At 56.1% G+C, this 21,354-nt stretch overlaps 2 protein-coding genes across 2 annotated transcripts in view; one reads left to right on the top strand and one right to left on the bottom strand.

Moving 5' to 3' along the window:
• LOC113840937 (latent-transforming growth factor beta-binding protein 4-like) overlaps nt 1-21,354 on the top strand; it is a 187,013-nt gene that overhangs the window by 42,121 nt on the left and 123,538 nt on the right. The gene's annotated exons all lie outside the window — the stretch shown is intronic.
• LOC140000113 (protein YIF1B-like) overlaps nt 1-21,354 on the bottom strand; it is a 52,990-nt gene that overhangs the window by 19,901 nt on the left and 11,735 nt on the right. The gene's annotated exons all lie outside the window — the stretch shown is intronic.

Below are 21,354 nucleotides of genomic sequence, written 5' to 3'. Positions count from 1 at the left end.
GTGACTTATTGGCTCAGCTCTGGTCAGCAGAGGGGCCCTTAGCAAACATGGGGCAGCTTCCAGATCCTTCTCACAAAAGCCACTCCTATGGCCCCGTGCTACCAAAACCTTGCCAGGTAAAACCACTACAGGGAGGCGCATCTCATCTGGTGGTAGCAGGCCAGTGTCACATAGACCCTCCCATGATCAGCAAGCCCAAAGTTCTACCAGTTGCGCCAGTCCCGAAGCTACGTGTTAATGTGATGAGTCTGCTTGTCAGCTGTTGAGGGATTTCTTGAAACAGCAAAAATCCCATGGCTTGCTGTAGCTGAGCAAACCAAGCTACCAGGGCAACTATGAGAAGTTCCCATGACAGTGTTCCCACATCGCCCAATTGAGGAACTCAGAAAAATATTGTTACCAGTAGCTGGCTTCAAGGACAAGGTCTATGTGACTGCTAATCACAAGGGGGTTGTTTTCTTGCAAGTGGGGTTGTTTTCTTGCAGTTGTTTGTCTGAGTGCTTTTGACCAATAACCTTGTGTGAAACACTGTCCACCCCTGTTAAGTTCTCTATAAAAGTTAGGCTATTCGGGCAATAAAATGGAGCATGATCTGACTCTACTGGTGTCTGTCGTGCTTTCGGCCGTGCTTCCTGCAACAGTCAGCATCGATCCCCCCTATCGGAAGGACAGAGGCAAACACAACCTGTGCCCCTGATCCTTTAAGTAGTCGCCCCGAAGCCCTAAAGCCCCTTTTTTTACTAGGCATTAGTAACAAAAACTTGAACAAGGTGGAGATAAATTAACTTGGCTACAGCATTAAAGATGAGCTTTGCGCAGTGGTCAATTGCTGGCTGGCTTGAGGCGCGTGGCTGAGGGTCTCTAATGAATTGTATGACTGATTCGGGCGCGTGGACAGCGCATGTGGTTACGGGGAAAGTATATGTAGCAGAGAAAAATGGCAATAAAGGCCTTCTGCTCAAGAGGCATCGGGAGACCGTGTCTTTCATCCCTTCAGGTCTGCCCCCTTCCAACTCAGGATATTGTATGATTCCAAGTGTGGAACCCAGCATTTGGCCTTGAATGCCACGCAGCTGGATGCGGCCCGTTGATCCAGCCTGTCCAGATCCCCTTGCCCAGCTTGGTGTCGCCCACGAACTTACAGCGCCCGGTGGGGCCCATCCAGCCCAGGCACGTGTCACATGGGACCCTTGGTGACCTCCCTTGGTGACACCCCAGGGGTCCGCCTTATATGACTGCAGCTGTGGCTCGGACCCTCAGCGTCGGTGCACGGCAGTGACGGACAGGGCAGGAGCACTGGGCCTTCGAGGAGTCCCCGAGCATAGCCCACGCCTGCCCGAAGGAGCCTCCGTTTTCTATTTGAGAACTCTCCCACTCCAGAGGCTCCTTCTGAATCTGATGAGGAGGGAGGCATGCCCCCCAGGCAGCCCAGGCTGGCCTGGCAGGAGACCTGGTCTTCTGAGGGCAGCAACCGGCCAGCAGAGGACAGCTTGCTGGCAGAGGACAGCACCCCGGTAGAGGACATTTTGCCGGCAGAGGACAGAAGCCCAGCAGAGGACAGCTTGCTGTCAAAGGGCAGCAGCCCGGTAGAGGACAGCAGCCTGGCAGAGGACAGGAGACCAGCAGAGGACAGCTTAGTGGTAGAGAACAGAGGTTTGACAGAGGACAGCAAGAAGGAGTTGCAGTTGCTGGATCCCAGTGAGTCGTGAGTCCTCTCTGTACCCCTCCCTGCCACTGTAGGGGTGGACAAAAACACCACCTGAACTCCCACTCCATCCACTACCCGTCCCAGTCCCCTAAAGTCCCGCTCGATAGTCTTCAGGCTTCTATCTTCAGTAGTATCACTGCCGGCCTGGACTATCAAAAGACGATAGTAATCAGAGGGGAAAACCAGGTTGGGAAGCTTTCTGGCAACGTCCATGACCCTAGCCCCAGGGAGGCAGCAGACTTCCCTACGGGTAGGGTCAGGCTAACAAATAGGGCCCTCTGTTCCCCTCACAAGGAAGTTGCCTTCTCAGGGGAACACAGGGAACTTCTCAGGGTCCTTGGTGGCCTCCAAGTTAGCTCAGCGTCATGGCACCGAGTCACTGTGAAGGAGCTGCTGGAATAACGAGACAACAACCTAGTTCTATTAAAATATATATTGCTCTTTTGAGGACTGCTGCGGGGCTAGCGGCAACACGGCAGTGGAAATCTCCGTCCTGACATTGCGGTATGCCTTGACGTCAGGATCAGGGTGGTTTGAACTGCCAGGGAACGGACCATGGGTTCCGGGTCGTTCTCTGAAGGCTGGAGGACTGCAAAAGAAAGAAGAGCAGAGATGAAAACCCACTCCTTGCAGAGATCCCCAGGCATCCCCTGCAGACCATGCCAGCCCCACTCGACTCTTCCCCAGGCCAGGAGGAGCAGGAGGGACAAAGGAATCCTTTGAAAGCTGCTGCTCAGCAATGTCCCAAATGCAGCCACCAGTCCTTCCCCACCTGCGCACCACAGGTCAAGTGGGGCACCTTCACAAGCTCGTTCCCTCACCACCTGCCTCCATCCCTTGGGAGGATTCACACACTCCAGGAATCTCCTGGACTCTTTCCTCTCGCTATTGTGCTTCCCCATGAGAGCAAGGGCTAGCAATCGTGACCCTGCTCCTAGCTGCTTGTAGGCTGTCTCATCTCCCTCTTCGTCCTGGTTGCGTGCTCTACAACAGGCTCCCACCTTCTGTCAGCCTTACTGCCCTTTCCCCTGACTCTTCCTCAGGGACACTCAACCCTTTCAGCGGCACTGCCCAGCTCCAGGCTGGGAGGCCATTCCCTGACACCACAGGCTACCCCGTCTCCTCTCCCTCGTTCCTATGGCTGCATTGCTCCTCCGCCCCGAAGCATTTCCCTGGAGCAGGGCAAGGCACGGGGGCCTCTGCCGCTGTCCCCCCAGCCCTAGCACACCCCCCACTGCCCTCACTCACCGCTGAGGATTTCATTCAGCTTCTCCTCGCTCTGGTCCTCGCAGTAGCGCGCAGCAAGACCTAGACACAGAGACCCCATCAGAGCCCCGCTCCCCAGCACGCTCCCAGCAGCGCAGCCCCTGGCCTGGCCAGCCAGGCTGTGCCCCCTCCTGCACCCTGGAGCAAGGGCCCAGTCGGGGGGCTCTGGGGGCAACAGGGCAGTGCCTGGGGCTGCCAAAGACTGCCCCAAGAGGGACCCAGGGGCTGGGCTCACCAATGAATCTGACGGCCTCAAGTCGCAAGTTGGTCTGAGTAGCCTTCAGGTAGGGCTGGCTCTGCTGCAGGTATTCTTCTACTCTGCCTCTGTCCTGCTGCAGCTGGAGAGAGAGAGAACGCAGGGTCACGGGGCTTGCACACCCTCTCCAGGGTCTCCTCCAGCATCCTGGGGGCAGGGAGGGCAGAGGGGCCTGCAGAAGAGCCCCCTGGGGCTCTGTGCTGGCAGGAAGGGAGCGAGGATGCGGCTGCAGGCAGCGGGCTCTGGCCGGGCGCGTTTGCCCAGCTGGGGCAAACCAAGTTGGGTCCTTACCAAGCACTCCCCGATCCTCCACGTCTGTTCTGTCTGGGCCAAGCGCTTGAGCTCCTTGCGTCGCAGAAACTCTGCAGCCACGGCGAGAGCTTCCCCAGAGGCCTGCGGAGCAGCAGAGGTTGGGAGGTAGCAGCACAGCCTTGGGAAGGAGACCCTCTGTCCCCTCCTCTTGGCAGGGCTGCGAGCCTTTCCCAGCGCGTTATGGGAGGCTGTGGTGGGGGGCAGCGTGCACTGGGTTCAGTGGCCAAGGCAAGGCCACGGGACAGCCACCATCGGAGGCAGCTCATGCTGCCGGCCAGAGATCCCCCACAGCAACCCTGTGGCATCAGCACACCCTTGCCCACATAACTGCTCAGCTCTGAGATCTGTACCTTTGCTACGCTCTCACTCTGGTCTCTCATGTGAATGTAGAGTGGGAGAAGGCTCCTGTGAACTGTCCTCTTCATTTCCTTCTTCCTTTGCCACAGCACAGCCTCCACCACGGCTTGGAAGAGGCAGATGGAGTGCTCCCGCACCTGGCTGGACGCCTGGCAGGGAGGAGGACAGGAGGAATTTCAGCATTAGCGTGGCCGATGTGAAGGGAGCTCCCAGCACTGTGAGATGCTTCAGTGCTGGATCCTTCCCAGAGGAGCTGCTCAGGGGCAGCTGCAAGGCCTGGTGCCCGTGAAGGGCAACGCAATCGGTTGCCATCGCAGGCTGCCCGCCAGCCACCCCACTTTCGCCACCAGCCGTACCAGCCATGCCCAAGCAGAGCTCCCCAGCGCCTGGGCTGACGAGGAGACTGGGAAGGCCCTGCCTGAGTGCTGCCCACAGGGCCGGGCTGAAGGGCAGCCCTCGTTACAGGGGGCCCAGCTGAGGGCTCGGGCTCCCGCAGCACACTTACGTGGTCAAAGAGTGGCAGGAGCTTCTCAGCCAGCTGCAGAGCCAGGCCACTGTCCTTCCACCTCTCCACATGAGCCATCACGTTTCTCAGCACAGGCAGGGCCTTCAGCACCACGTCTGTGTTGGTGTCCTGCAGGGCCTCCACAATGTCTGGCAGCAGGACCTGAATTTCCCTTGCCTGTAGGAAAGACACCATTTCCCTTCCGTGAGGCAGTGAGAGACCACCCTGGGCAAAGGGCTCTGGTTCCTGAGCACCAGCCTCCTGCCTTGCTTCCTGGCAGCGGGGAGGGACGGGAGGGCAGAAGAGCAAAGCCCCAGGCTGCCAACATGGCTTTGCTTGACGATGGCCCGCTCACCTTCTCAGGGCTCTCTGACACGGTGCAGAGCCCTTTCAGAACCAAAAAGCGCATCATTGGTATTAGGTGCCTCAGGTAGCTCTGGAGGTGCACTGGGTTACCAAAGTCCTCCTCAGAAATGTGATTCTGGGCCAGCATCTGCAAGAAAGAGCAGTGAGAGCCTGGCAGGGCCTGCAGGGCTCCCTGCAGCCTCTTCTTCTCCCACCTTTGGGCAGGGATGGGGCAGCGCCAGCTGGCACCAAAGAGGCACCAGGCGCGGGGAGCTACGGGGGCTTGCCGGCCCCAGGGACCATGTGTCCGTACGTCCTGCGGGAGCTGGCAGTTTGGGGGTAGATGGGCACAGGGCTGTGCCTGTGTGCCTGAAGGGGCACACGTAGCCCTGCTGGGAGCAAGGTTTCATCTGGGAACTCACAGCCAAGCGACGGATGCAGGTGTCTTTGGTGACTGCGGTGTACCAGTAGCGCAGTGGCAAGTCTTCCATCATGATGCTTAAAACCCTCTCCAAGGTCCTCGGCATGGCCAGGATCACCTCCCACATGGCCAGGTCAGTGCTGCAAGCCCAGAATACTCTGTCAGTGAGGCTGCCTCAGCCGCAGGGCCACAAACTGGGCCAGCCCCAGAGGACCCAGGCTGTCCTGCAGCCCCTGTGACTTGGGGAGCACTGAGGGCCCAGCCTGGGCAGGCAGGAGGGGGCTGAGCTGGTGTTCCCTGGGGGCAGGGGGACTCTGGGCTGCCTTGGACAGCTGGGCTGCTGCAGCCCTGGCTGGCCCAGTAGGGCTGGAACACATTGGTGGGAAGGAGGGCTGTGCTCCTTGGGGATGTCCTGCTCTTTGCCATTGGTGTGGCAAGCAGAGAGTCTCCAGGTGCATCTCCCGACGCGGAACAAGCCCTCAAGGATGTTAAGGCCAGGACCTGTCACGTGGCGGAGAGAACTGCAGCAAGTTCTTGGCTTCTTCCCTGGGCATCATGTTGGTCATCTGGAGAAGCAGGGAGTCCAGGCACTGCCGCGCCGATGCCGTGTGGATGCTGCCCAGGTTTCTCCTGATGCACTCCAGGATCGTTGGCACCTTGGGGGACAAAGTGGGAATGGTGTTGCCAGCAGACCGCAGCCATTGCCACAGCTGCCACTCAAACTTTGGCCCCTTCCATTGCTCTCTGCTGGCTTCAGGTGGCTTCTGGAGCCCAAGAGACCCCGATGTGCGAGGGAGGCAGGGAGGGAGGCAGGGAAGGAGAGAGGAACCACGCCTGGAAGAGCTCAAGGGCAGGGCCATGGCCACAGGCCACTTACATCTGTCAGCCAGTAGTCAGGGTCCTCCAAGGCTGCGTCCAGCACGCTGCAGGCCCCCTGCTTGTCATGGATGCTGGAGTCTGGTAAAGCTTCCAGGGCTGTGAGGATGATGTCCAGCCTCTCAGCAGGGAAGAGATGTCCTCCAAACCGCTGTGGGAAGAAGGAGGAGCGAAGACATGCCTCACTGAGTGTCCCAAGGGTGCTGCTTAGCTGAGCAGCAAGAGCGGCTCTGGAGAGAGGGCCCTCGGGGGAAGGGGTGAGGATGGGGCATATGGGGCCAGAGTGCTGGCCCTGCAGGTAACCAGGGCTTGCTGGTGGCCAGGAGGGCTGGAGCTGCTGCCGGGACACAGGGGAGCAGCCTTCGCATAGCCCCAGCCTGGGGACAAGAGGAACCCTCTCAGCAGGGCGAGTGAGGCCGTGCCAGCCCCACCGGTTCTGGACCCCTTTGCTCACACGAGATGCCTGCTGATGCTGCGGACAAGATCCCCAGCAAGGCCAGAGCTCATTACCTTGGCAATTTCACACGGAGTTGATGTTGTAGGAAACGGGTATGCTGTGTCCTCCAAATTCTTGTGTCTCTCTGCATAATTTTTCATGCCGTTTGTCTGTGAGCTTTCTAAACAGGGGGCAACACCAAAGAGTCAGTAGGGAAGAGCATCTTTGCCAACAAGCTTGCCAAATGGTGAAAAGCACTTTCACTAGGAATGGCTGAGGAGGGAGGCTCAGACCCACGGCGAGGAGAGTGGTGGGCAGGGATGTAAAGCACAAGGTGAGGAGTGCTGGGAGCAAGAGGGACCTCAGGGATGATGCAGAAGGAGGAGAAGCAATGGCGTTGGGTGCCGTGGGGGTAGCAGCGTGTCACAGACCCCCTTCTGCTCGGGGTCAGGATGTGCAGGAAGCCCCCTGACACCTGCCTTTAAGACGGCAGGGAGCAAACAGTCAGGGAGCATTCTGGAGGGCGTCACCATCCCTGGTGATGCACGGCTGGCTCTGCTGTTCACTCCTCGGGGAAGATGCCGTTTGGGAAGTGCTCATCGATCGATGGCTTAGACTGGGGGACACCACAAAACAGCGTGGTAGGTGATCTGGGGAGGGTTGGGAAGGACAGCAGCAGAGAACTGCTCCTGGACGGCAGGTGAGCGTCTAGCTTCTGCGGAAAACGATAGCCAGAATGCTGCGGGAAGCTGCTGTGAGGAGCAGAGGAGGCCAGGGAACCTGGCAGAATTCCGTGGGCAGCCTCCACCAAGCACAAAAGCAATCCTTCACAATACTCAGGGAGAACAGGCAGACAAACCAGCAGATGTCTGTGTGCAGATGGACATTGCCCACCACACCTTCTTACCTCTTCCTTCTCTGACGACTGTGTACATGCGATGAAGACTTCCCAAAGCTGAGTGGCTCATGGAATCATCGCCACTGCTGAAAAGCAAGAGGTGGCCCAGCAGCTTGCCCAGGATGGGGATGCGCAGGTTGAAATCTGTGGGCTCATCGTTGCCATAGTTTTCAAAGATCCCTAAGATCTGTTTGAGGAAGGGAGGAGAGACAAAGGGCTTAGTGGAGGCAGAGCCAGCCCCTGAGATAGCAGGGCCTGGGGAGGGAAGAGCAGGGGTGAAGGAGGAATGAAGACCCTCAATTCATAGTGCTGAGGCACTCACGTGCGTTGAGGGTTGCCTCGCAGGCACCCTTGCATGGCAGGATGCTCTGGGATGCAGGAAAGGGTGGAAAATTCCTTGTGCCTTACCTTGATCACCAAATACCAGCGGAAGAAAGTAATCAGCCTCTCAATCACCTTCACAGCGCTCTCACGCACATCTGAGTTTTTGGAGACAGCAAAGTCCAGCAGCGCCTGTGAGGAGAGAAGTTGCTGGGGGTTGACAGCGGTCTGCAAATGTGACCTGAGAGGATTCTTTGGAAATTCTTTGGAAATGCCAAACCTTCAACATATTCTGCATCTCTATGTTGAAACTGGCGATGGGACAGTTGAGTACGAAGCCCTCCAGCATGGTGTCCATGGCTTTCATAGTCTGCAGGGAGGACAGAAGAGCATCGAATTATTTCTGTGGCCCTCCTCACCCCCAGGAGCTGGCTCTGAGCCCCTCGGGAGTTCAGGGGTGGCTTTGGGGCTAAAAAGCTGCTGTGTGCAGACCTCCTGCAGCACAAGATCAGGTCGGGGAAGGGGGAAGGGTGAGGCTGGGAAAGCAAATCTGGGCCCCGGCCCTGCACTGGTCTCTGGTTGTGTCAGCACGGGGAAGCAAGGCAGCAGCTCAGCAGGACTGGGGGTGCCGGTACCTCACCCAGCACATACCTCGGCGTAGAGCACTCCTGTCTCTGGCACATCTGACTCGGGAGGCAGAAAGAAGACGCTCTTGAAGCACATGTTTAGGAGACTCTCCCTTTTGCCACACAGTGCTGTTGGTACGGTGTTGCTGAAGGAGAGAGAGAGAGGAGCCTGTTGGACGCAGTGCCTCGAGGCTTATGAAGGAGGACACGGACCTCCCTTGGCCAGGCATCCCTGGGAGGGACGGGCAGCCTCCCTGCCAGCTTCAGGGCCACCAGGACATTGCCACCAGGGGCTGGGCACGCACCTGAGGAGGGCGACAGTCTCCATGGCCTTCTGCCGGAATGCTGTGCGCAAGCTGTCCATGGGCTCCTTTTCCAGCAGCGCCTGCAGAGCACAAGCAGGATGAGACCTTGGAGCCGCCGGCACCCAGCAGCAGCAGAGCCAGCGCTGCCACAGCCCTCGCCTCCCAGGGGGCTGGTGCCGGGGGGCCTTGCCCCTTCCCCAGCCCGCTGCGCATCCTCTCACCATGATGTTCTCCACCAGGTTAGTTTGGCAGCAGAAGTCATGCAAGTTCATTGGCACACCCCTCTCTGTGACACATGTGCACAGATCGCAGATTTTGCTGAGGAACAGCATCTTCTGCTCCTCGTCGTCCTGGCAGCCACAAAGACACCAACAGAGCATTAGGGGGACACCCATGGCCAGCAGGACCAAAGCCTTGAGGGGTCTGGGGCTGTGTGGGACCCCTGGAGGGCAGCGCCAGGAGCACAGCTGTGATGCAAGCGGCTGCCATTACCTTTTCTGTGCCTCTGACATACGCCCTGATGAATTCCACGGCCTTGTCTCTGCACAGTTTCCATGCCTTACCTGGAAAGGAGGAAAGCAAAGAGTGCTGCAGAGAGGGGCTGAATGCAGGGGTGAGGAGAGGAAGGGCCCCAGCCCCAGAAGGCCGTGGGGAGGCCGCGGGGATGCCCAGAGGCTGCAGCAGCTCCGCTGGGAAGAGAGGCTGAGGGAGCTGGGCTTGTGGAGCCTGGAGAAGGCTGCGGGGGGACCTCGCTGCGGCCTCCCCGTGCCCAAAGGGGCCTCCAGGAAAGCTGGGGGGGGATCTTCATCATGGACTGCAGCGACAGGACAAGGGGTGACGGCCTTAACCTCAAAGAGGGCAGGTTTCTTTCGGACAGGCAGGGATTTCTCTCCTTCACGCCCAGGGCAGTGAGGCCTTGGCGCAGGCTGCGGTGCCCCCTCCCTGGCACTGCCCACGGCCAGGCTGGGTGGGCTTTGGGCAGCCTGGGCTGGGGGGAAGCATCGTGATCGCCGAGGTCCCCCCCAGCCCAAAGCGTCCTGGCATTCTGTGGTGCTGCGGAGGAAGCTCGGCCCCGTCAGCCCAAGCGCCGCTTTACCCAGGGAAGGAGTCCTGGAGTCAGGCAGGGGTCTCTGTGTCCCCAACCCTCCCCACCCCATCCCGAAGACCCTGACTCACTGGGATCCAGCCACTGTACGTCGTCCTGGCTCTCCTCTACCTGGCTGCTGCCCGCTGCCTGAGCAATGGCCTCTGCCAGCAAAATGGCCTCTGCCAGGCTGCCGTCCTCTTCCGGGAAAAAGGCCTCGACTGGGGTGCTGTCCTCTGCCAGCAAGCTGTCCTCTGCTGGCCGGTTGCTGCCCCTAGAAGACCAGGTCTCCTGCCAGGCCAGCCTGGGCTGCCTGGGGGGCATGCCTCTCTCCTCATCCCCTTCAGAAGCAGCCTTTGGAGTGGGAGAGCTCACAAGGATAAACCGGCGGCTCCTCCGGGCGGGCGGTTGCGGCATTGTGGGACGTGGGCTATGCTCGGGGACTCCTCGAAGGCCCTGTGCTCCTGCCCTGTCCGTCACTGCCGTGCACCGACACTGAGGGTCCGAGCCACGGCTGCGCTCTTATAAGGCGGAGCCCTGGGGTGTCACCAAGTGACGTCACAATGGGTGCCACTGTGACACGCGCCTGGGCTGGGTGGGCACCCATTGTGACGTCACTTGGTGACACCCCAGGGTGCTGCCTGACGCGAGCGCAGCCGTGGCTCGGACCCTCAGGCCCTGCTTCCCAGGACGTGGCTGAACACCGCTCGTTGATGGGAAGTAGAGAATAATTTTTTTTTCCCTCTCTCCGTGCTCCCGCGCGGACTGATTGTTTCTTTTGTTTCTTTTTTTTTTTTTTCCTCCCCATTCCCTTTCCATTTAATTAAACCTTTCTCATCTCAAACCTCGAGTTCTCTGTGTTGTATTTTCTCCCCCTTCCTCTTTGAGGAGAGGGGGAGTGAGAGAGCGGTTGTGGTGGAGCTCGGCTGCCCACCTGAGTAAAACCACCACACTTTGTCCCAGCAGCTGCGGTGCCTTGTGAGGGGCTGGGGCTGGGGTGGCCGTGCCCAGAGCCCTGCAGCAGCCTGTGGAGGGCATTGCCCTGGGGCCAGCCCAGCCTGGGCTGCTGGGCTGGGCTGGGCTGGAGAGAGGGCAGGGTGGTGGGGAGAGGTGGGCAGGGGCCGGGCTGGGCTGGGCAGTGCCCGGCAGAGCACTTTGTTGACTTTGATGACTTTCACCTATTTCTTTGAGGACTGTAGACACCCGTCTCTGTTCACCACCTTGCTCTCATGCCAGCATTTCCATCATTTCACCAGTGTCTCATCAACCCTCCCCAGCTGCTCCTTCTCACACAAAGCCATGCTCTGATCACAGACGCTCTTTGGGTGACCTCTGGCAACGCAGCACAACACTCTGAGGGACAGTTCTTCCTCCTCGTGGCCAGCACCAACATTCCAAAGTGCACTTTGTGGCAGTTTTTTCTCTCCTACTCTTTTCTACTACAAAAGAAAGCTCCATCAGGGTGGAACCCCCTCCTAAAGTAGGCATCCCAATCCATCAGGCTCCTTGCGGCCTGTCAGCCAACCAGACAGAAGTCACCGCACCAGCATCTTCCAAGCCATGGGCCTGCTGCTGTCCAGTCATGGACTCAAGCAGAAGGGACAGGACAACCCATATGTGGGCCTTCTTTCTGCATGGGTCCTCCTGGGTATGTAGGCAGAGGGGATCCCACAGTCAGCATGCCAGCCAGGTGCCTTTTGCTGGCCTACCAGGGCCACTGGCAGATGTCAGCCGAAAAGTACCGATCCCAGCTCTAAGTCAAGGGTGACCTGCCACCTACAGACAGAAGTGACCTCTCAGTCCCTTTCTGTGACATGTTCCTGCTGCTGCCCTATCTTCTGCAGGGACAGAAGTGACCTTACAGTCACTGCCACAGTCACATTGCTCCTGCTGGTGCAGGAGATCCTGAGGCAGAGCTGAGCTCATCAGAGCATTCTCCCCTGTCTCCTCCTTGTGGCCCACAATCTGATGAGATCCATGGCCCCTCACATTCAGCTTTGAATGCCATGTGACTGCCCAGTAACCTCACGATCCCTGCCCTGCCCAAAAGGGCAAAGCACCTAAAGGTTAGGAAAAGGGTTAAAAGTGAGAAGGTTAATGTACGGGAATAGGGGCTTTCAGTGTTAGGTGTTCGTGTATGGGATTAAGGTTTCCCTTTCTAGGTTAGAGATTAATCAAATGTGTAGTGGGAGGGTAGGGTATTCTTCTTAGGATGTGTTCTGCTTAGGGTATGTGAAAGGTCTTTGGTTGAGGGTTTTTTTTAGGTCTGCAAGGGCTAAATAGAACATTTTAATGATCGCGTTAAGGGCAGGGATCAGGGTGAACAAGACAGTAAAGGTAGGAGAAAGGGGCTATGGGCTGACTTTTTGCTTCGAGGGATATTGCGGTCAAATATTAGAGCAGAGTATTCCTGTCAGTGTGTGGAGAAGCCTTTAGTTTTATGGAATTCAGGTTACTGGCTAAAATACGGTAATGGCCTCACGTGACTGCTTTAAGTCAGCTTTAAAGTGAGATGAAAACTACCCAATCATTCTTACATCTTCAAAACCATTAGCTTCTGCTGTCCAAGCTCCTCTTCCCTCCCCAAAATCTCACATCTCTCCTGTCTAGGCTTATCTTGAATTCACTGTAGCAGTCATCTTCTTAGAGGCAGCTTTCTGATGACTTTCATGAACACAGAGTATCTGTCTTACCTCTGCTGGCTACTCTGTTCCTGAGAAAGAAGCAGCTTCTAAGCCAGCATGGAGAAGGACACAAAGGGTCTGTAGGAGCACCTTGCACAATGTGCCCAGCAGCTCTGCACCACCACAAAAGTGCACATCCTGCCTACAAGTTTTGGTTCCAGAATGGCTCCTATGGATCCAGGGTAACTTCCCAGGCCCTTATGTATGCTTCAGTTTCCCCCAGGCATCTTGAAGGCAGTAGCTGCCTCTGTGTAGAAAACTGAAAGCAGCCCTGAAGGATGACTTTAGGCAAAAGCTGACACTTCTGACATAACCCCTATCCAAGACCTCTTCCTTTATGGGGCCTACCCAGTACTTAGGAAGAGTGGAACTCACAACCTGTATGCATAGCAGGTGCCTTCTTCTGGTCTATCACTGACACTGGCAGATGTGAGCCTAAAGGCACGTATCCCAGTCAAGAGTCAAGGGATGACCTGTTGGCTACTTCAGAAAGAGCTCAACTCACAATCCACTTCACAAATATTCCCTTAGGAATGGATTAGGAATTTCTGAAGCACCACCGACTTTGTGATACAACACCTACAAAACACATACTTTCTTTCAAAATCATTAGTTTCTGCTGCCCAAACTCCTCTTCCCGCCCCCAGATCTCACATCTCTCCTGGCCAGCCTTCTCCTAACCTCCCCATATCGGTCATCTGTTTGGGAGCAGGATTCTCATGACATTCATGATCTCAGGGTATCTGTCTCACCTCTGCTGGCTACTCTGTTACTGAGAAAGAAGCAGCTCCTAAGCCAGCATGGAGCACCCTGCACAAAGTGCCCAGCACCACCATAGAAGTGTGCTGCCTACAAATTTTGGTCCCCAAATGGCTGCTTTGGATCCAAGGTAACTTTTTCCCAGGCCCTTATACATGGTTCATTTTCCCCCAGGCATCTTGGCAGTGGCTCCCTCTGTACAGAAAACTGAAAACAGCCCTGAAGGATGACTTCAGGCAAATGCTGACACCTCTGACATGACAACCCCGATCCAAGACCTCTTCCTCTTTGGGGCCTACCAGGTACTTAGGAAGAGTGAATTGCATGAACTACATGCAAAGCAGGTAACCTGCACTTGCCTTTCAGGTACATTCAGAGAGATGAGCTTAATGGCACTGCTCCCAGCCAGGAGTCAAGCGATGACCTGTCAGCTACTTCAGAAAGAAGTCACTTCACACGCCATTAAACAGCCATTTGCTTCCAACTAGATTAGAAATTTCTGAGGCACGACTGACCCCTTATTAACATACCTACAAAACATTCTCTTTTTGGCCCTGGACCTGCCCAGGCAGTGATCTGGTTGTGACTCTTCCAGCCCAAGGCACTGCTGCTCAACTCCCAGCCTCTCTGATGCATGGGAGCCAGTTCTGTACCAGTCCAGTCAGGTGCTAGGCCAGGAGGGACCTTGCAGGCAATCTTCAAGGCCCGTGCCTGTTGGAGGTCTCTCAGCTCCTTGTGCACAGCAAAGATAACGCTCAAATCCAGAAGCCATGTGCCTGAAGCTGGCCTAGAACACACTCAGGGAAGGGCCCTCCCAGCCCCAGCCCCAGCCCCAGCCCCAGCTGGCGGTGCTGCTCTGCGGAGTGAGGGGGCTGTGGTGCCCAGGGCACAGGGACACTCTGCAGGGCCATGCTGGGCAGGCTGGGAGGCAGACCCAGCTCATGGGGTCACTGCCATTGCCCCAGGGCCGCAAGGAATCACGCGCCAGACTCCTTTGCTGGGGCTGTGTTGTGGTTTAACGTGGCCAGCAGGTAAGCACCACACAGCTTTTTGCTCACCCTCCCTCCTCCCTCTCTGGAATGGGGGAAAGAAATGAGAAAGTGAATCCTGTGGGTTGAGATAGAGACAGTTTATTAAGGAAGGAAAGGGGAGGGGAGGGGAGGGGAGGGGAGATATCATAACTTGTGGAAACAGACAGCTTTCCATCCGCTAGCCTTCTGTGACTCTGTACTGCAATTCCGTTCAACTGGTTACTCCTTTATTATCCAAACTCTCCTGCAACTCCTGATACTGCTAACTTGTCACAGATAGCACAATCACACAAAGGTTGAAACGTCTGCCTGCAGACATGAAAGGCTGACAGAATGGAGCATCTGTCCAGGGGAACCTTGAGAAACTGCAGGATTTTGCCTACAGAAACCTCTTGACATTTACAAGAAGAAAAGCCTCATCCTGCACCAGAGGAAGAGGAACCCCACACATCAGGGCAGACTGGGACCCTGCTGAGTGAGCAGTGCCCAGGAGGAGGAGGGCCTGGGCACCACGAGGGATGCCATACGAGCTCACCAGGAGCTCACCAGGAACCAGGCCAACTTCCTACAGAGCTGCCTTATGAGGAGCATGGCCACCAAGAAAATGTAAGTTACCATGCTCGGCTCCGATCTGATGAGACACCACACAGCCAGCAGGGAAAGAGGTGCAGGTCTGTGAATCTCTTGGACAGCCTGGTGTGGAGAGGAGCAAGCACACTGGAAAGGCTGAAAGTCCCAACAGGCCTGAGGTCTGTGTGTCAATGGCTAGGGCTCTTGTCTCCGACAGCGAGGCCTATGAGGAGGCAGCTTCTTGTTAAAGCACCAGGGTCTCATTGCCTCCTCACCAGCCATGAACCAGGCAGGAGTCGTACCCTTCTCCTGCACTGGGCCATGGACATCCCCATCTCCTACTGCCCAGGAAGAGCCCTGAGCTCCTGTGTGAAGGGAAAGGATCTCCCTTCCCAGGAGCCTGGGGTCAAAGCCTGTTTTTCAATACATCAGTGTCACCTTCACATTTGTCTACCTGTCCTCACTGCCTCCAGTGTTCTGCTCTAATGAGCTCCAAGGGAGGCTGTGTCAGTGCCAGCAGAGTCCCCCCTCAGGGGGACACTGCAGGAAACTTGCATCTGCCTTGGATTTCTTGAGAGATTTCTTCAACTCACTCTCAGTGCCTGAGGTTCATGGGCTCATCGCCAAAGCCCCCAGAGGGCTGATTCCAATGCCTCTGCTGCTGATCTGGGCTGGGCTCCTGGGACAGGGAGAGCTCCTGGCAAGAGGGCCCTGGTGCAGAGAGACAGCTCTGCCCAGGAGCAGCTCCTCTGCACAGCGCAGAAGGGCTGGGGGCTCTGACCCCCATGGGGAGAGGAGAGGAGAGGAGAGAGGGGTTGGAGGCAGTTGGGAGTGGGAGGGTGCTGAGAGCTGCCTGCAGGAGAAACCTGCACAGCCCTTGACAAGGTAAGTCTCTGGCTGCAGGGCCATGCAGCTGCAGCTCCTGGAAGGGTCTCGTGCTGGGTCTTGTTTCTGGGAGGGCGGTGGGCAATGCAGTAGGCTGTGAGAGTCCTGCTGGATTGCACTGCGAGGTGAGGAAGTCTGGCAGAAGCCCCTTGGAGTGGCCTAAGCCAGGTGCCCCTGACACCCTAGAAGCCTCGAACACCCTGCTGGTGATGCAGGGCTCTCTGTCAGCTGCCCCATAGCTCCTGCTGCATGGAGGTGCCCCTTGGCAGGGCCCTGTTGGTGGCAGGGTGCTGCAGGGCAGCGCTGAGCACAGCCGCATGGGATGGGGTCTGTGAGCACAGGCGGGGGAAAGAAGAGTTTGGCCAAGATCAGCAGGAACAGAGTGGCCAAGAATCCTCTAGGTACAGCATGTTGTGTGCCTGGGATACTGGAATACCCCAGCGTGTGGATATTCACCTGTCTGCGGGGTGTTTTCCTGGGCTTCAGGCTGCTCTCCAGCAGGATGCAGCTCTCTCGTGGCATCCTTGTGGCATGCAGGCGTCCCAAGGAGAAGACACCTCCTTGCTAAGGCCATGTCCGTGCTGCTGGATGTCTGTCTGTGGGCAGCTGGAGTGAGGCCTCGGCAGCCCTGGCTAGGGGGGAAGAGCTGAGATCCTGCTCAGGCCCCCAGGGCCAAGGTAAGGATTCTGTCCAGCCTCACTCGGACTGGGGCTTCTCTGCTCTCAGCTGTCTCCGTTTTTTTCTCAGCGTAACACGAGTATGATCGGTGTCCTAAGCATTACAGGGGGAATTATAAGAAAATACAGCAAATAAAATCTCTCTTGCTCTACAGTGTGGTCGGATGAGTTGTTTGCAAAAAGACTGCATGGCTCATTGATCTGACAAGTGGACTGCACTTGAGTTTCCCCCATGGTCCTGCTTCCCTCCTGCTGCACAGCAGGAAGGACTCCTCTGGAGCCCACAGCAGCCCCTGCTCCCAGTGTCACACGCAGCCAGCACCACCCAGAGCTCAAGCAAGAGAGCTGCAGAAAGGTTCTCATGCAAAGAGAGAGGCTTATCTGCGGGCTTTCCAGGAGATGAAATAGGTTTTCCTCATTGAAGTCTGTTCTATTTTTTTTTCTCCTCTTCAAAGATACCTGTGTCCAAAGTCAGCAAATGCCCAACAGCAGCTCTGTGAGCGAGTTCCTCCTGCTGGCATTCACAGGCACGCGCGAGCTGCGGCTCCTGCACTTCGTGCTCTTCCTGGCCATCTCCCTGGCTGCCCTCCTGGGCAACGGCCTGATTTTCACCGCCGTAGCCTGCGACCACCGCCTCCACACCCCCATGTACTTCTTCCTCCTCAACCTCGCCCTTCTCGACCTGGGCTGCATCTCCACCACTCTGCCCAAAGGCATGGCCAATGCCCTCTGGGACACCAGGGCCATCTCTTACCACGGGTGTGCTGCACAGGTCTTCTTTTTTGTCTTCTTGGTTGGAGCAGAGTATTCCCTCCTCACCGTCATGGCCTACGACCGCTACGTTGCCATCTGCAAGCCCCTGCACTACGGGAGCCTCCTGGGCAGCAGAGCTTGTGCCCAGATGGCAGCAGCTGCCTGGGGCAGTGGCTTTCTCAGTGCTGTCCTGCACACAGCCAATACATTTTCCCTGTCCCTCTGCCTTGGAAACGCAGTGGCCCAGTTCTTCTGTGAGATCCCCCAGATCCTCAAGCTCTCCTGCTCAGATGCCTACCTCAGGGAAGTTGCTGTACTCTTATTTACTCTTTCTTTAATCTTTGCTTGTTTTGTTTTCATTATGTTGTCCTATATACGGATTTTCAGGGCTGTGCTGAGGATTCCCTCTGAGAAGGACCAGCACAAAGCCTTTTCCACGTGCCTCCCTCATCTGGTTGTGGTCTCTCTGACTGTCAGCACTGGCATGTTTGCCTACCTGAAGCCCCCCTCCATCTCCTCTCCATCCCTGGACCTGTTGGTGGCCGCTCTATTCTCGGTGGTGGCTCCAGCAGTGAACCCCTTCATCTACAGCATGAGGAACAAGGACCTCAAGAATGCCTTGTGGAAACTGATGACTTGATTTGCTTCGGAAGCAATAATTTCACAGTCTGTTTCTGCAGATTACTCAGAATATCACTTACACAGAACAACCTATATTCCCTTTTTTGTTGTTTTTGTGTGTGTGAGTGTGTATTTTTAGTACTGGTATTACTTAGTTTTGTGTTTTGTTTTGTTTTGTTTGTTTTGTTTTTTTCAGGTTAGGTTGCCCAATAAAATGTCATTTTTGTCCCACTCCCAATTCTGTACGTGTGTTTAGTGTATGTACTGAGTCTCTGTCCATGTGGAATTATGGTCTCTGTGAACTTTTAACGAAATAAAACAGCCTACACTGCCTTCTTTGTCTGATGTCCTTCCTCTGAGACCTGGTCTGGCTCTGCTGGGGCAGTGCCCATTTGCAGAGGAAAAGAGTCCCATTCCAGCAGCACAGCCAGGGAGCACCAGCGCTTGGGGCATGCCAAGCTGCTCTCTTGCCTCTGCCGCCCTCTCCTGCTGGTGGGGCCAGGCCCGGCTGCTCCTGGAGCTTGGTGCCAGTGCTGTTGTGGGGCTGTGCTGGGACTGCTGGCAGGTTAATGTTTCTTGCAGAGGGAATTAGCATCTGCCAGCAGAGTCCAGGGTATTGGCCGGAGCAGCATGAGCCCATAAAACAGGTGGAGCCCGCAGAGCATGAGCCTGTGCAAGGTGAATTTAGCAGAGCTCAAGTGCTCAAGCTGCTGCCAACAGGCAGAGGAGAGCTCTGCAGCCCCAGGACACGCAGTAGCCCCAGCAAAGGAGGCTGGTGACTGATTCCTTGCAGCCTTGGGCAATGACAGTGACCCCATGAGCTGGGTCTGCCTCCCAGCCTGCCCAGCATGGCCCTGCAGAGTGTCCCCGTGCCCTGGGCACCACAGCCCCCTTGCTCTGCAGAGCAGCACCGCCAGCTCGGGCTGGGGCAGGGGCTGGGAGGGCGCTTCCCAGAGTGTCTTCTAGGCCAGCTTCAGGCACACAACATCTGCATGTCAGAGTGATCTTTGCTGTGTGCAAGGAGCTGAGAGACCAACAACAGTCATGGGGCTGGAACATTGCCTGCAAGGTCCCACCTGCCCTAGCACCTCCCAGAACTGGCACGGAACTGGTTCACATGCATCAGAGGGTCTGGGAGCCCAGCAGCAGTGCCATGGGCTTGAAGGATCACAATCAGATCACTTCTACCTGGGCAGGTCCTAGGCCAAAAAGGGGGTGTTTTGTAGGTATGATATTATGAGGCGGTGGTGCCTCAGAAATTCTAAGTCCAGCAGGAAGTGAATGGCTGTTAAATGGCCTTTGAGGTGGCTTCTTGGAGAAATAGCTGGCAGCTCATCCCTTGACTCCCGGCTGGGATCTATGCCATTAGGCTCATATCTGCAAAAGTACCTGAAAGGCAAGCAGAAGGCACTTGCTGTGCCTGTAGTTTGTGAGATCCGCTCTTTCCGAGTACCTGGTAGGCCCCATAAAGGAAGAGGTCTTGGATAGGGCTTGTCATGTCAGAGGTGTCAGCTTTTGCCTGAAGTCATCCTTCAGGACTGCTTTCAGTTTTCAACACAGAGGGGGCCACTGCCTCCAAGATGCCTGGGGTAAACTGAACCATGCACGAGGGCCTGGAAAAAGTTACCCTGGCTGCATAGGAGCCATTCTATATCCAAAAGCTGGAGGCAGGAAACAAATTTTTAGCGTGGTACGGAGCTGCAGGGCACATTGTGCAGGGTGTTCCTGCAGCCTTTATGTTCTTTTCCATCCTGGCTTCGGTGCTGCGTCTGTCTTAAGAAAGGAGTAGCCAACAGAGGTAAGACAGACACTGTGAGATCATGAAAGCCATCAGAAAACTACCCCTAAGAAGATGACTGATATGGGGAGGTCAGAAGAAGCCTGGCCAGGAGAAATGTGAGATTTGGGAGAGAGAAGAGGCCAGCAGGAATCAATGATTTCTGGGAGGCTAGAAGGTTCAGGCAATGTTGATTCTGCTGTAGCACTGACTTAAAAGAGTCATGTAAAGACCTTGTCCTATTTTAACCAGCAACATTAATCCTTAAACCTAAATGCTACTGTACACACTGTCAGGAATCCACTACTCTAATGCCTGACCTCAACGCATCCCTTGAAGCCAAAATTCATCACATAGCCCCTTCCCCTTGTTTTTACTCTCTTAATCACTCTGATCCCTGACCTTAACACTAGCATTAAAATGCTCTTTTTAACCCTAGGAAACTGCCTGAGAGACCTAAACAAAACCCTAAACCACAAAGCTTGTCCATACCCTAAACACAGACCTGATACCCACATAAGAATACCAAAACATTCCCATTCAAACTTTGCTTAATCTTTAACCCAGTAAGGTGGGCCCTAGTCCCTAGTCATATACATGAACACCTAACACCCAAAACCCCTGTTCCTGTGCATTAACCTCCTCACCTTCAGCCCCTCTACTAAGCCTTAAGTTTAGGCCCGTCATCCCTTGGGACAGGGCAGGAACCATGAGGTTGCTCTGCAGTCATGGCACTCAAAGCTGAATGTGAGGGGCCATGGATCTCATCAGATTGTGGGCCACAAGGAGGAGACAGGGGAGAATGCTCTGATGAGCTCAGCTCTGCCTCAGGAAGTCCTGCACCAGCAGGAGCAATGTGACTGTGGCAGTGACTGTAAGGTCACTTCTGTCCCTGCAGAAGATAGGGCAGCAGCAGGAACATGTCACAGAAAGGGACTGAGAGGTCACTTCAGTCTGTAGGTGGCAGGTCACCCTTGACTTAGAGCTGGGATCGGTACTTTTCGGCTGACATCTGCCAGTGGCCCTGGTAGGCCAGCAAAAGGCACCTGGCTGGCATGCTGACTGTGGGATCCCCTCTGCCTACATACCCAGGAGGACCCATGCAGAAAGAAGGCCCACATATGGGTTGTCCTGTCCCTTCTGCTTGAGTCCATGACTGGACAGCAGCAGGCCCATGGCTTGGAAGATGCTGGTGCGGTGACTTCTGTCTGGTTGGCTGACAGGCCGCAAGGAGCCTGATGGATTGGGATGCCTACTTTAGGAGGGGGTTCCACCCTGATGGAGCTTTCTTTTGTAGTAGAAAAGAGTAGGAGAGAAAAAACTGCCACAAAGTGCACTTTGGAATGTTGGTGCTGGCCACGAGGAGGAAGAACTGTCCCTCAGAGTGTTGTGCTGCGTTGCCAGAGGTCACCCAAAGAGCGTCTGTGATCAGAGCATGGCTTTGTGTGAGAAGGAGCAGCTGGGGAGGGTTGATGAGACACTGGTGAAATGATGGAAATGCTGGCATGAGAGCAAGGTGGTGAACAGAGACGGATGTCTACAGTCCTCAAAGAAATAGGTGAAAGTCATCAAAGTCAACAAAGTGCTCTGCCGGGCACTGCCCAGCCCAGCCCGGCCCCTGCCCACCTCTCCCCACCACCCTGCCCTCTCTCCAGCCCAGCCCAGCCCAGCAGCCCAGGCTGGGCTGGCCCCAGGGCAATGCCCTCCACAGGCTGCTGCAGGGCTCTGGGCACGGCCACCCCAGCCCCAGCCCCTCACAAGGCACCGCAGCTGCTGGGACAAAGTGTGGTGGTTTTACTCAGGTGGGCAGCCGAGCTCCACCACAACCGCTCTCTCACTCCCCCTCTCCTCAAAGAGGAAGGGGGAGAAAATACAACACAG

The sequence above is a fragment of the Anas platyrhynchos genome, chromosome 33 (assembly GCF_047663525.1).
Source record: "Anas platyrhynchos isolate ZD024472 breed Pekin duck chromosome 33, IASCAAS_PekinDuck_T2T, whole genome shotgun sequence".
NCBI lineage: Eukaryota > Metazoa > Chordata > Aves > Anseriformes > Anatidae > Anas > Anas platyrhynchos.
The sequence above is the reverse complement of the archived record's forward strand: the minus strand, read 5'-3'. Positions and strand labels throughout refer to the sequence as shown.